At 38.0% G+C, this 15,770-nt stretch overlaps 1 long non-coding RNA gene across 1 annotated transcript; it reads left to right on the top strand.

Moving 5' to 3' along the window:
• The first annotated feature begins 2,457 nt into the window (after window positions 1-2,457).
• LOC123829821 lies at window positions 2,458-14,716 on the top strand. Its single transcript, XR_006787653.1, has 3 exons — window positions 2,458-2,501; window positions 11,721-11,870; window positions 14,617-14,716. It is a non-coding gene; the product is annotated as an uncharacterized LOC123829821 (long non-coding RNA).
• Window positions 14,717-15,770: the final 1,054 nt, after the last annotated feature.

The following is a 15,770-nucleotide window of genomic DNA, read 5'->3' as shown; positions in this document are numbered from 1 at the left end:
ATGGTGTCTTATGCCTTTTGATATTCTATTCTCTGTTTCTGAAATGCACTTCATGACCAGATCTCCTGGACGACTGCCCTTCAAGGCTCAGCTCAGGTGCTGCTCTTCTGGAAAGTCACCCTGCTGCCCCAGGCCGGGCTAGGAGCTCCTTCCTCATGCCTGTGTGAGTGTCTCTGGCACAGAAAGGCACACACATGACTCCAATTTAGTAGGTTAAGTTTTCTCTCCCTGCCATTTCTCCCCAGGGCAGGAACTCTGTATTCTCTGTATCCTGAGTACAGTGTTGGGCACCAAATAGAATCTCCACACAAACTTGTAAGCTCAATAAAAACATGTGTTTACCTTAATGTAACAGAGTTTTAAGTATCATAAAAGAGAAATTACTAAGAGAACAGGGAAGGTTTCTGAGAAAAGGCAGAATTTGAAATGCCTTTTAGATTTGCTGGTGGAGATGGCATGGGAGGTGAAGAATATTTCAGACAGAAGAAACAGCCATGAATAATGGCAAAGTGGGACACTGGTGATTGGAGCACCCAGTATTATTACAGTGGAGGATTCATGAGCGGGCACGATAAGGGATGGGACCATTTTGTGGGGCTCAAATAACGTGTTCAGGTATTTGGGCTTCATTTTGTAGGGGGGTGATTCTATAAGAACCATATTTTGATGGGTTACCTTGGAAGCGGTGTGTAGGGTAAACTGGCAGTCAGAATAGAAATAGACTGGTTATGTGGAACCATCTCTTGGCTTTTGGAACAATTCAGACAAAAGATAATGGTGGTAGTGCGAATGTGTAAGAATATATAGGACATGGTAACCATGTGTGGGGGTTGGAAAAGGGGAGATAATTGAAGATGGCTTCTAGATTCCTCTTCTGGTGTCGGGAAAAGGAACAGACTTGGCAGGAATGTTAAGTCCGGTTTGGACATACTGGGTTGGAGGTGTATAAGGGTGGAGATCTCTAGCAAGCCTCGAGAAATGTGGGCCTGGAGCTCAGATCAGAACTGGTACATTTGGGGATCTTTTGTCTGCAAAAGAACATAGCCCAGAGAGATGATGAGGAGATCAAGAACAGATCAATGCATAATGCCTTTATTTATAGGACAAGAGAAAGTGGAGTCAGCAAGGGAGACAGAGTTAGAAGGAGAAACTAGAGTCAGGTGGGAGAAATGGTTGACAGTGCAAAGAGGAGACTAACTGGATGAAGTACCAGTTTCAGAGACAGAAAGATAAACCGATAGAAAGGAGGGCTGAGAAGGGACTAGTGAATTTGATCATTAGAAGGATGTTGGTGTCTTTGAGGAAAGACTGTTTTGGTCTATAGTTAATGGGGTTTGAGGTCAAAGTGCAAGAACTGAGTTGGGTGAAATGAGGAAGTGGAGGCAAAAAGTATAGATTCCAAGAGATTTATTAAAGAGAGATGAAATAGTAGCTGAGGGTTGAGACATTTATATGAATCGGGCATTTGTGTAGATAAATGGGTGGGGGTGGGTGAGGTTGGAACAGGGGGTGGCTCAGAAGCTTCCAGAGAAATGGGAAAGGGTAGAAATGAGAGCCCATAAAGGAAGGTTTGCCGTTAGCAGGGAAACTACTTCCTTTTCTGGGATGGAAAATAGAAGGCGAACCTTTGCCTCCACATTGTGGGTGATGGCCACGGCTGCACGCAGTCCATTTCCAGGCCACGCGCACAGAGATAACACATCAGCACACATGATCAGCCACTTGACGTGGTATGGCATTGTCATTTCTTAACTTCTTATCTTAGAGGTCAAAGCATTTAAAAAACTAAATGTTAGCATCTTAATCTTTTCAATAATCCACTTGTTTATATGACTAAGAAATGTCAGACTGCTAAGAGGTTAAAAAAAAAACCCTAAACAAAAAACCTCTTCAAAGTACCTTGTTTTCTAAAGGGTGGGAAATGAAGCATGTGATATTTATCAAATGCTTATTAATCTATTATTAACCAGTTTTTTTAATGTCTGCAAAATTTGGGGGTAATCAGAATAGATAGTAATTTTGGTGTCATGTAGATATGAGTTTTACATGCTCTTTAAGCTAATCATCTCTTTATTTGGCTTTAGTACTTCATAAAATAGAAAAACATTTTCCTGGTAGTTTCAAAAATAGATCATAACTGTGTATGTAAATATTCACTTGCTCATATAATAAGTCTGAAGAAAATACGTGCACATGAACATATTTGTACTAAAATTATAGAAATTTTTAGGTAATTTAAAAGCTTATCCATCAAAATTTTCTTCAGTGTGGTCCATGCTTTTATGGTACAAAAAGAATATCAAGATGATGATGTTTGAACTGAGGTTTTATATAAAGAGCATTTGAAGTGGGGTTTCTCATTGTTGTGTCGGTTTGGTTTAAGGTAGTTCCATTACTCTGCTCTTAGAAAATATTTTATTAAAATGTTTGGGTGACCTTTTTCACTGCAGATGCCAAGATAAGGATGAAGAAAAGACTAAGGGCAAATACAGCTGTTGCAGGTGGGTGGACATTCTTTCTGGTTGCTTTCATGTCACTGGGCAGGAAGTGAACTGGCCATCCCCCGCCTCAACCCTCGCTGCCTTTCCTTTCGCCCAGACACAGACCGCTGCTGATGTTGTGTAAGGACAGGCTGGGGAGCCGAGGGGTCCCTCAGAAGGAGGGCTGCTTTGATCTCTGCTGGACCTGCAAGGGACCCTGATCTCTTGGGTCATTTCTGTCTTTTAGGAGGAAGGTCATGTCTCTTTTCGAGGCTTCCTAGTTCCGATGGTGTCTGGACAGGGAAAAAACACTGTCCCTATGCTCCTGACTGTGGGGTGCTTGGCCTCAAATACCAGTTCAGATTCCAGCACACCCTACTGAAGAGGAAGCCTCACAAGTCTGAACGTTAGTTTGGACAATGAGAATGAAAGCATTTTTCTTTTGAATCCTTTGTGCTTTACAAAACACTTCAAAAGAAGTGCCTTTAATACTGGAGCCCTAATAAAGAACATAGGAAAATTTGGTTTCTTTGATGAAGAAAAACCCTGATGCATACAACAGATGATACAAGTAACTCAGTCTCCTTAAATTCTGTTACTTTATCTATTTTATACATTGAGAATTGTTTGGAGATAAGGCAAGATGTAAGCAAAAATTGGAGAGAAAGGAAAACAAGAGTTTTTTTTTGGTCATTACTGGTAGAGACACGAAGATATGAAAACTATTCCTGGGATGTCTATAATTCTTAATAAAATTCCAAGAAAATCTATTTAAAAATTGCAAACAAAGCGAAAAAGGAGAAGTCCACTTCCCAGGGAATTCTCAGGGGCAGACATCTTAATGGGGTGTCACGTAGGTGTCAGAGAGAAAACTGATACATCACTCAAACTGAGCTCTCCTACTTCTTCTATTTTCTATAACTTTCTAAGAGCTGATACTGAAACTAGCGGAGGGCTTCCCATTTTCCTTTTCTGATGGTTTCCAGGTCAAGTCTCTGTTTCCTCCAGCTTCTTTTGCCTCTTCTCCCTCCTGCAGACAGCTAAGGGTAGGAAGCCCTTTCTCTTCATTCTCATCTATAGGGAAGTAAGACCTCAATTAGAGACCACACTTTCCTGCCCTCTGACAGGGTATGATCACTAGTAAGCTAAATCCTAAGGTTCAGTTTTAGACTTCAAGATGTGATGGCTTTGGGGGCTTTGTTCTCGATATTTTGAATTTATTATGTATAGCTACTTATATGTGTTCCTATGTATCGATTGAAGTCCATATCTCTCCCTTAAATACTTTAGTGAATTTCATCATCCTGATATAAAGCCCAAGCTCTTAGCGTGCCTGGAATCTCCTGCTCTCATTCGTTCTCTGGTGGACCCATGTTCTCCTGCGTTCAGCTCAACATATGTCATTTCCAGAAAACGTTTCAATAACCAGGATGTGAGTCTAGGTGCCTCATCTCTGCTCCTGTATTATTTAGTATATGATAATAAAGTAATTCACTGACTGATTGGTTCAGTAAATGTTTATTGAGCACTTACTCTCATTGCCTAGTACTATAAGCTCCACCAGGTCAAGGTGGTTTGTAATAAAACAAACTTTAATAAATATTTATTCAAATAAAATGGATAGATATTATTTTTAGTTTTCAGAAAAAGCTTAATTGGTTACTCATGAATGAAATTCCCATTATAGAGGTAATGTGATATGGTTAAAAAAAAAAACCCCACTGGAGTCACAAGTAGAATAGTTATCAGTGGTGGCTGAGAGCCTAGATTTCAAAGTCAAATGACCTGTGTTTAAATCCTGGCTCTTCTGCTTGCTGGCTTTGTGACATTGGGTCCATCATTCAGTCTCCTGTATCTCACATGGAAGATGGAAGTCATGACAATACCTGGTCCACCAGGTCATTGAGAGCAGTAAGTGAGGAAGATGCAATTAAATGAGGTAGAAGTGCATTATAAACTTCACAGTGCAGCTATTTATTTTATTTATTTATTCAGGTTTTTAATTTTCTCAATTTCATCCTTAATGGTTCTCCTCAAGCTTTAATGTATACATACAAATCACTTGGGCATCTTGTTAAAATGTAGTTTCTGATTCAGTATGTCTGTAGGGCCTGAGAGTCTGCATTTCTAACAAGCTTCCAGGGGATGCTGGTGCCCTGGTCCACAGATCACGCTTTGGTCTAGTCTAGAGTGTGGTTCTAACAAATGTTACTCTGCACCAGTGTCTCCTGGAGCTTTCGAAAACAGGATTGCTGGGACCCACCCCCAGTTTCTGTATCAGGAGGTCTTGGATGGGGCCTGATTTGCATTTCTAACGAGTTCCTACGTGATGCTAATGCTGCTAATCTGGGAATGCCTTACTTTGAGATTTATTGCAGAAAACAGAAGACTGTTTTACTTGGAGAGTAAATTACTTTTCTATGTTACAGGAACGAATTGGAGATGTAAGACTTACGTAGATTCTGATTCTTAAATTTTAGTTCTGGTGCCTGAACAGATTTAGTACTATTTGAAAAAAAAATTGGCACAAATCTGTCCCTATGGCTTTCTATTTTCTGAGGCCTGCTACAGCTGTAGCAGTAATACTCTATCCCCAACCTGGGATCCCTGACAAGGATTGCTCTGAGAGCCAATGGGATTTTGGCTCTTGACCAGGTGTCCTCTGACACAAAGGAGCAAAAGAGAGGAAAATATTTTAGTAAGTTTCTCATTAGGCATTGTGAACACTGGCTCATGTTTTGATAGCCTTTGCCATAATAAATAAGTACAGTAGGATAATGGATTCTCTTCCTGGACTTAATGGAACAGTTGGTGCACTTGAAGGACAGCATGAGCTACATGACTCTTCAAGGATTTACTCACAGCAAATCATGAACAAAGAGTGAGGAATGGTCAAATCTGTCTCTAATTAAAGCAAAAATTAGAAATATACAATATTAAAATATACTGAACTGAATCATTGTATGTTCGTTGGTACTGTAGCTCTTTAGAGTAGAGAGATTTTGCTTGCACGTTCTGCATCAATTGTCTTCCTGTGTCAGCCTGGTACTATTAGGCTAATCAACCGCTTTAGTTCAAAGAAGAAAAATAAAATGCCCATGGAACAAAATCATACTTCCTCCTCCTGAAAATGGACCAACTATGTATGTCTAACACTTACTATTCCCTCTTCTGTACAGAATAGAGTGTTATGTTCTGGGAGTGAGTTCAAGAGTGGTTCCTGTCCCCAAGATTTTTATAATCTTAAGAGAGATGAGGATTTTTGTAAATAATTACAACACTATAAGTAGAATGGAATAGCTGGTATATTAACCACACTATCAATGTGAGGAGGGAATAAAGAGGAATCCATGATAAATTCTGTTTGAGGAAGTTGGAGAAAGTTTAATGAAGATGTAACATGTGGGGTGAAATTTTGAAACTTAAAAGCATTTCAGTAGACAGAGGCCTGTTAAGGGATTTATAGCAATATACTTACTGAACTTAGAACTGAAGTTTGTACTTATTGCGCCTTGCAAACATTGTAAGGGTTATTTTTCCTCATCTCAGTGGTGCAAAATGCAGAAAAAAATGTAAGCGACCTTTACCAAAGGAAATGTGTGTTACATTTTGTTACATGAAAGGTCAGTGGTTGCTTGGATTTTTTTTTAGATTTCTGTGTCCTGATTACCCTGAGAGCCAATGACGTTTTGGTTGTTGACCATATGGCTGGTTTTTCTATTGGTCTCGTCTGCACAACTCTCTAGCAGAATTCAAAAGTGACTCTGGTTTAAAGGCTGGTAACTTCCTAAGACACACTTCAACTTTGAAGAACATAGGTGCAAATTTTTTCTTTACATCTTTCAGAGTTCTATAGAATATTTATAGTAAGAAAGTTGGACACTTAGGAAAAGACGAATAGCCTGTTTAGATATAAATTTACACTTGATGGAAAATCAAACTTGTCTTTTTGCTCTGTGCCATCATGCTTCCTGTGAAATCCCACTAGACTGATATTTTCTCAGCTATTCTATTTACTCAACTGTTACATTTCCTCCCCATCAGTAGTCTTCGGGCATCATTTCTTTATGCCAATCCAGACTCTGTAACCTATCGCTTTGACCACTCTCATCATTTTATTGTACTTTTTTTGACACTTTGTCCTTCCATTACCCTTATCCACCAAATCCTCAACTCTGGATTAATCAAACATCTAACTAGACATCTTTATCCTTTTACTTTAAACTTGAGTTACTATGTTTAGGTAAGTTTCTTGTAGTATACTGATACCTGCATTTCGTTTTTAATATAATCTGAGAATACCTATTTCACATTGGGGGAGTTTGATTTGTTTATATTTATTGCAATTACTGACGTTGGGGGCATATTTATATCACTTTTATTGGAAATTTTATAATGCTTTTTCTTTTTTACCCCATTTCTTTCTTTAGCATCAATTAATTTTTTTCTCTAGAAGTACTTCTTTCCTTTTTATTAAAAGCTTACATTATTTTCTTATACTTTAGTGGTTATCTTTATATATTTAACACGTTTACTTTACAGGGCCTAACATTAATAAATATTTCTATTCTTCCTCAGAACAACATCAACACTATAGAATGTTTGAACTCTGACACCCTTGTCCCATACTTCATGCTATTGGAACTATACCTCATGTTATTGGATTTTAAGTTCCACTTTTTTTTCTTTTTAAGATTTTATTTGCTTATTTTAGACAGAGGGGAAGGGAGGGGGAAAGACAGGGAGAGACACATCAATGTGTGGTTGCCTCTCACACGCCCCCTAATGGAGACCTGACCTGGCCTGCAACCTAAGCATGTGCCCTGACTAAAAACTGAACCGATGACCCTTTGGTTCACAGGCTGGCGCTCAATCCACTGAGCTACACCAGCCAGGGCTAGGTCCGCATTTTTTGTAATTCCTTCAATTAGTCATTACTCTTTTAATAAAAGTTTAATTTTATATAAAAATTTATATATTTCATATAAATATACAAAAGACTATAACTGTTTAAAAGTATGTCAGTTATAACTACACAACTTGATGCATTTTCACAAAGGGAGCAGCTCATGTAACAACCACCCAGATCAAGGACTAGATATGACTAGCACCCCAGTAGCACCATTTAAGTCCCTTCTTAGTCACCACCTTCCCCAAATAATCATTATCCTAACTTGATCATTATTGATTAGTTTGCCTGTTTTGAGCTTATATAGACCCCATGTTTGGCTTATTGCCCTCACTATTATTTTTGTGAGATTCTTTCATGTTGTTGGGTGTAGTTTGTTTCTATTACTGTAAAATATTCTATTATGTGAATAGGTACCCTTATTTATCCTTTCTTGTACTGATAGACATTTAGGTTGTCTTTAGTTTGTTTATCACAAATGTCTATCATGAGCATCTTTTTGTGTGTCTTTTGTATACCTTTTGTGGCACCTGATTTTAGTATACATTCATAGGTTCCCATTTCTGTTGGGTACAGCCAGGAGAGGAATTTCTGGGTTACAGGTGAGTTGATTTACTCTCTCACCAACAGTGTATGAGAGTGCTACTTGCTCCACATTCTAACCAATACTTAGTGGTGTTAGTCTTTAATTTTAGCCATCCTGGAGGCTGTGTAAGGGTATCTCATGGATATTTAAAAAATGTATTAGGTAGTTGCTGATGGCTAATGTGGTTGATCACCTTCTCTTATATTTATTGGTCATTTAGCTATCTGTTTTTGTGATGTCCAAATTCTTTCTGTAGTCTGTACTTGTTAATTATGAGCTCATTTTTAGATTGGATTGCTTTTTCCTGTGGAGTTCTGTGTGTCTTAGCTTGTGAATAAGCACTACACAGTGTTTCAGGAATGTGCTGCACTTACTTCTGCTAAGATTGCAAGTGCTAGATTTTTGACTTGGGGTTCTAGCTTTTCTGGATAGTAGAAATTTGGGCCTCTGACCTGGAATGTGCACATATTTGGCGTATCAATTTCTCATAAGGAGAGTTGCTTTTTTTTTTTTTTTTTTGCCTGCATCCAAAGATTGAGTCAGATAGCATATTTCTTTTCTACTTCTTTGGGATGGTGTTCAGAGATTTTCTATATTATTTCTGTCCAACAGAACTTTCTGTGGCAATAAAAGTGTTTGATAACTGTGTCTTCCAACATGGAAGTCACTGTCCACCGGTAGTTATTAAGTACTTAAAATGTATGACAGGAATTCAATTGTACATTTTATTTAATTTTAATTAATTTAAATTTAAATAATCATATATGGTGAGTAGCTACCACCTTAGATATTGTGGTTCTAGACCAATTTTTATAGACTGGGCAACCCTTTGAGGATCTTGGATATATGAACTTTCAATTCTTCTCTTTATGCAGAACCTAGAGCACATTTCCTGTTCTTACACTCCTGACCCCAGTCCCAGCACCTAGGCCATACTCTTGGGCCACCATAGCATTGACTGGAGTTGGTTTTACTTTCTTTTACTAGTTAAGCTCAGCCGTGTATTAAATATTTTTGCAACATTGTATTTGAATGTTCATAATGGTGAGAGGGATACACATTAGCTCAATCTGCAGCTCCGGCTTTCATGCACTTATATGCCACTTGCCACTTATCTTCTGCTACCACCACCCTGTGGAAACTTCCACTGCTAATGGAAGCTCCATAGTGTTATATTTAATGACTTAATCCTAGCCTACATGATTTGTGAGAAGCTTTGACTTTGTTGACCTCTGATTCCTTAAAGCAATCTCTTCCCTTGGCTTCTTCCAAAGCACCATAGTTTGCTTTCTATCTATATTGATTTTCCTTTCCAGGCTCTTTCTAGGACTTCTCCTCTTATGCCCCCCCCACCACCCCCCCGCCATTCCTATTATTAAGGTGAGTCAGCCCTCAGCTTTATTTATTTTTTCTCACTCTACATATCTTTTTGTGGTGGTTATTGCATTCAAATTTCTGGCTTCATTTATATTTTATAAGCTTATGACTCCCGAATGTATTGCCATTTTTGAAACATTAGCTGATATATCTCAATATTTCTTGTACCCTGTTTGTTCACCATTCATTCTTGCAAAAATAAAATAAAACAATGGAATATAAAGTAGCAGGTTTTCCCAGGCTCACAAGGCTCAGGAAGAAGTGGCGAGAGTCCAGTGATGAGACAGTTATATGTTCTATCTAGGCAGACATGGCTTGGAGCCTAACTTAGTGCTCCCTTGATTTGTTTCCCGAGATAATTGTGGGGGGCTGTGAAAATGTGGGATATTGGCATGAGGAAGATTTTAGAGATATTCTTTGGTCTATAAGTAATAAGTGGCAGAGATGATTTTAGAACCCGGGTCATCTGGAGATCACCCACTACCCACTACCCGCTACCATCTCAGAATCTAATAAGGTGGCACTCTTCCTCTAAATCTGAGTTTGTGTAATTTAAGGAAACTAAGGGAAATCCCTATTTTTTTTATGGAATAATAAGTAATAGGAAACACCAGGAGATTTCAGTTATATTAGTTGTTAAAATTGGTATATAATAGTATAACATCTCGTATGTTGTAACTGAAACAGCAAAAAAAAAAATTAAATGTACTTTTTCCTATTTCCTCCAAGGGTCATGTGGAAGACTATATAATTCAGAAGAATTATTTCTACAGTGAATAAAAACCCTTCATATTTAAACCAATTCAAGTCTCTTCCTGCCATCTAGGCTGTATCTAGGACACATCTGGACATTTGAAAACATCCAAATTGGACTTTTCCAGTTTTTAGCAGAACATTTAGTGAATACAAATACAAAAAACTTACAATCATCTAATCATTTTTTAAAAAGGCAACAGCCTTTCAGTGGGACCTGTATCCCCACAGCATAGCCTTTATTTCTTACACCGTGTCTGACTTGCCCCATGTTGGTGGAGGAAGCTGACGTTCAAAGGGTGTGGTTTTTGAGGTTGCCACATGGCCTTGCCGTGACTTAAAATAACCCTCTCTGGCAGCCAGATGGCCCAGGGAGGCACGAAACACAGGGTTCACTGACCTCAGAACTTGATGCCTTAGGACTGGAGGCTCTTTCATGATACCTAACTTTCTGTTTTTAAATATCTGGAACACTCTCAGCCTTAAACTGGGATCTTGCTCCTTTTCTCCTTCCTCCCTTTAGTGAAAGTAGAGGGTAAGGATTAATTTTAGGCAGAGAAAGTGAATGCTGACCTTTCATCATTCCCCTGAGAACACTAAGCTTTAACTTCTTGCCAGAAGAAAGTCCCCCTTCTTCAGTCTAAATCCTTTGGAAATTGTGTGAGTAGGAGGTATGGAGAAACCTAGTCTGGGAGTCTGCAAATAGGCAAATAACCTCAGATACAAAATTTAGGTTAAATTCTCCACTGTGTGTAGATGCATAAAATGCTATTCTAGGTATTCAATGATAATGTCTTAAAAATCAGAGAAACAGTCATTTTGAAGGAAAAGGTAGAGAGCATTACTTGGAGAGGAAAATTATTTTTTTCTCTTTATAGAATGGAAAAATGAGACAAATTGGTTTAAAAAAATATATTGCCGGGGAGATTTTATTCATCAAAAATCTATTTAACACCTACTATGTGCCAGAGTTGGCTCTAGGTTCCAGAAATATAATAGCCAGTAGGCTAGATAGACAGGCCCTTTGGCCTCGTGGACTTCCTGCTCCAGTGGAAGGCACATGGCAGGAGTCCCAGGCCGGTGAGTGTGTCCACAGGGGTCAGGGATTTCTCTGAAGGGGTGGTGTTTAAGCCAGGAACTGAAAGTGGTTAGATGGACAAAGTCCTCTATTTAGTTTGGCTTCGTTTTCAATGGTCCTATTCCAAAATGAAACAAAACAAAAATTCAGTTTTAAGTATTTTATTTTTTTCTATCCTTCTATGATTGCCTGTCTGAGAGAAAATTCTGATTTCAATAGAAAGCAATTGGATTGCTACTTCTTTCTCTACCTCTCGCACGGATATTTATTAGTTCTCATATCTTGGTATGTTATGATCAGGTCTGTTACTTCCCCTAGATTGAGAACCCCTTAAGGTCAGGGATGTTTTAATAGTTTCTGTTCTGGCACATTAGAGCTCTATGATGAATAAAGAAGAACATCAAGATGGGTGAATAAAAGAAATAGATGGTTTCATAGCCATCATTTTTCATTGTTAAGAAAAGTCTTATATCAATATATACCTTCTTATATGTAATTTAATCTTTAATACCTTTTTTGACCACCTACCATGCGCAGGCCCTGTGTGTGTCCTGGGGATGCAGTGGTGACCAAAGTGGGCACGACGCCGGTTCTCGTGGAGTATACAGTCGGATGGAAGAAGACAGACTTTGTATGAATAATCTCTCCAGTATGTAATTCCTAACTCTATCAAAAGAGACAACGGAGGTAAAAAATTTTTTTTAAAGATTTTATTTATTTATTTTTAGAGGGGAAGGGAAGGAGGGAGAGAAACATCAATGTGTGGTTGCCTCTCCCACTCCCCCTGCTGGGGACCTGGCCTGCAACCCAGGCATATGCCCTAGAGTGGGAATCAAAGCATGACCCTCTGGTTCACAGGCCTGCGCTCAATCCACTGAGCTACACCAGCCAGGGCGGAGGTAAAAATATTGAAATGAAAGATTTTGGCTGAAAATGGTAGGAAAATTTAAACTTTTATCAGATTTTTGGATGCTTGTAAGAATGATAACTCATATTTTCTCCCCTTCTATCTTCCTATAATAATTAACTTTTAAAGCTTATGATGCAGAATTTTTATAGGGAAAAGGAGAAGAATTAATATTTGTTACAACTATTTTAGCTGCTTGGCTTGGCTTGGCTCAACTGTTTATGGGAAAACACATTTTTTGGGGGTTGGTAAACACCAGTCTGATTTCTCCCAAATTATTTCCCAATGGTCATGATATTTAGTGAGTCAGAACTGGACTTTGCATGAAAGTTTTGGAATTCTAAAAAATTTCCAACATCTATAATCAGGGGCAAATGTTCTTGCACATGAAGAATATGGGAAGACAAGTAGATACAGGAGATGGGAAATATGAGTAGCAGTCATTTGCACTCTTCTCCAAATCTCAGGAAGACTACTCTTGGAAGCTTATGAGATAATTATACACAGAAAAATACATTTTTTCTGGTTCCATATCTAAGAAATGAACTTAAAATAACTTGTCAGTATTAGAAGTTGAACACTGGAGGAGCAAGCTGACCTCCTTAATATAGCAGGACAACACATTTTATTAAGTTGGTATTTCATAGTTCCCTTGAAAGTTATGGGTATATATTAGAAGAAACCCTTCAGCATTTTTTCCTTTGTATTCTTCTCCTGTTTACCTTTTGTCCTTTCTTTTATTTGTCTCAGTTTTCCCTGAATGATGAACCTTTGCGAACCATGTGAACCTCTGAGCATTGTTGCTAATATTAATAATACATATGCTATTGGTGGTTAAAAAATGTGCAGAGGTGAGAAGGCACATGAATGATGTGATAATGTTGAACAATACTTTTCACAGATTTTTTATTTCTTAGGTCAAGGAAATTGCTAATACTCTGTAAGGGAAAAGCTCATTTGCAACTGTAGATTAATACTGTGCTATTCTTGATGAAAATCTTTAGTTCTAGTCTGGTGTTTAATTGCTTGCCATTTTAATAAAAACATGAGAGCTGAATTGGTGAGAATAAAGAGAGCACGTGAAAGAAGACAGAATAAAGGAATGAAAATGGGAGAGTGTGAACCACTACTGACAGCCTCACCACTAGGGTAGGCCACTTCCTGAAATCAATGTCCTGTGTTCCGCTTGTCAGCCACTGATAACCGCCAAGTAACAACTGTATAACAGAAGCAGAGAATAGAGTGGTGGTTACCAGGCCAAGGAAGTGGGGGAAGTGGGGAGATGTTAGTCAAAGCGTGTACATTTCAGTTATGTACAATGAATAAGTCTAGAGATCTAATTTACAGTATGATGACTATAGTTGATAATACTCTTTTGAGTATTGAAAATTTGCTCAGAGAATAGATTTCAGGTGCTCTTACCAGACATACACGAAAGCTAACTATGGAATATGATGCTATGTTAATTAGCCTGACTGCAGCAATCTTTTCATAATATATATGTATATCAAATGTCATGTTGTATACCTTAAACATATATAATTTTAATTAAAAAGGAATCATGTATAAGATGCCCTAAATCATATGCCCTAAATCATGCAGTCTGAACAGGATAATTATCTCCAAGAGGGTGACAATTTGTTCAAATATGTGTGCATAATATTACTTTTTTAATGTATAAAGCATGGATATAGAGTATAGAAACAGTTATACAGTATACCTATGATATTAACATTTCTTGCTGGGAGAGCAATTAGAAAATAATATTAAAAAAATTTCCTTAGGGGGAAGGCAGTAATGAGAACTAATGGTGGAGAAACATTGCTTTTAATGGTATCTTTGTGCACTACATAGAGGAGATACCGTATTTTGCCATGTATAATAAGCACTCTTTCGCCCAAATTTTTGAGGGAAAAATAAGGATGTGCAATATACATGGGTATTACTAATTCTGTATCCCTATAAATGTTCTTAATTCTTTTATTTATGCTTATGTATTAAAAGTGTAACTCTGGAAAGCAATAATGATATCCATATGCAAAACAACACCCTGGAATATGATAATTGGTTTCATTTCTAAATATAAATAAATAAAAAATTGAATTAAAAAATTAAAAGAAAAGATTTTTTTCTTGAAAGTTTGGGCCAAAAATGTGGATGCACATTATACATGGCAAAATATGTTAATTTTCTTCTGAGAGAAGCTACTTAATCTTAAAGAATTTGATATTTATTTATGTTATAGCATCAATTAGGAAATGTCCATGACAGCATAAAGCCAAGATGGTAGCATGGCTAATAAATGATGAAGGAGCCTGAGGCAAATTGACAGGTTTCTTTCTCAATAGCCTCACTATAAATCAATGACCCTGAACCAAAACTGACTCTATATTATCAATAAAGAAGTAGTGAGAGGTAAATTCTCTTTTGCTTATTTATAAATGCCATGTGCAGAATACATAGTTTTTCTGTATACATGTACGATAGATATTCTCTTAACTGACCCCCTCTTAACTAACTTGGCAGATTAACAGAGGTTCTCCATGCCTTCTGTGATACATTCTGGTAGAGGTCCGCGGGACTTGGAACACCACGGGCTCGTGGCCTGCACGTGCTTCTTTTCTCCCCAGGTAAGTTATATGCTGACCAAGAGTTGGTTTGGTTTGTTCCCAAACTTGTTAATTGCATTTCTTACTATATTTTGTTATTATTTAATGAAAGAGCAGGTAAGTTTACTGTAAAAAGGAAGAGAATTATTGTTTCTACAAAACCCAAGTTGAGTGCTTCAAAAAGAGTCAATAAGGAGAGTTACACTTTCAATTGAGAACAAAGGAATTGTATGCTTGTTCCCAGCCATGTTCAAGTACAGGTACAAAGATGTTAGAGCTTTGGATTTAGCCAAGCTTGGGGTTTGCCAGAGGAGCATGATGGACGAGATTCAGGAGGTTGAGGATGTATGTGAGTTAGTGAGTATAGTGATGGATATTAGACTTTAGACTGCATGAGGAAGGCAAATAAGACCATGAAGGGTATAAGAGAAAAGATGGTAGGCTTGGTGAACTAGAGGGGGTTAAAATAATAGGGAGAATCATCTGAAAAAATTGGAGGTTGTAATTGAAGAGTGGAATGTTAAAATTGAGATTACGGTGGAAGTGCAGTTACTGGCAATGACAAATAGGACTGGTTGGCTGAAGTGTTGTAGATCACTAATCAATGGGGTAAATAGAAAAGATATGAGAGAAGGTGGATTCAGGATGGCAGCAGAGTAACTGGCAGCTATCCACCTCCTACCAGGACAAAACTTGAATTACAACTAAAATATAGACCAATCAACCTAAATTACCAATCAACCTAGAAGACTATTTGAAGTCTTATAACCAAGGATTTACCACATTGAGACTGATAGGAACAGTAGAGACACCAAAGGTCTGGTCCCACTCCCACAGGCAGCATCTGAGATTCTGGAAAGGTCTCTTAGTTGCAAAGGTTCTGCTTGAGAAGAGTGGGATCTCAACCCCAGTCCAGACCACCAGAGCTGGGAAGAGGTGCCCACATAAAAACTGGCTGTGAAAAGTGGCAAGGATTCTGTCCACCAGAAAGAGAGAGGAGTCCACTAAAGATACAGGTGCCCTCTTAAAGGGCCAATGCACAAAATATCATTTACAGCCACTCACCCTGGA

This window comes from Phyllostomus hastatus, unplaced genomic scaffold, assembly GCF_019186645.2.
Source record: "Phyllostomus hastatus isolate PE091 unplaced genomic scaffold, TTU_PhHast_1.1 phas_contig_137, whole genome shotgun sequence".
In the NCBI taxonomy this organism is placed as follows: Eukaryota; Metazoa; Chordata; class Mammalia; order Chiroptera; family Phyllostomidae; genus Phyllostomus; species Phyllostomus hastatus.
The sequence above is the reverse complement of the archived record's forward strand: the minus strand, read 5'-3'. Positions and strand labels throughout refer to the sequence as shown.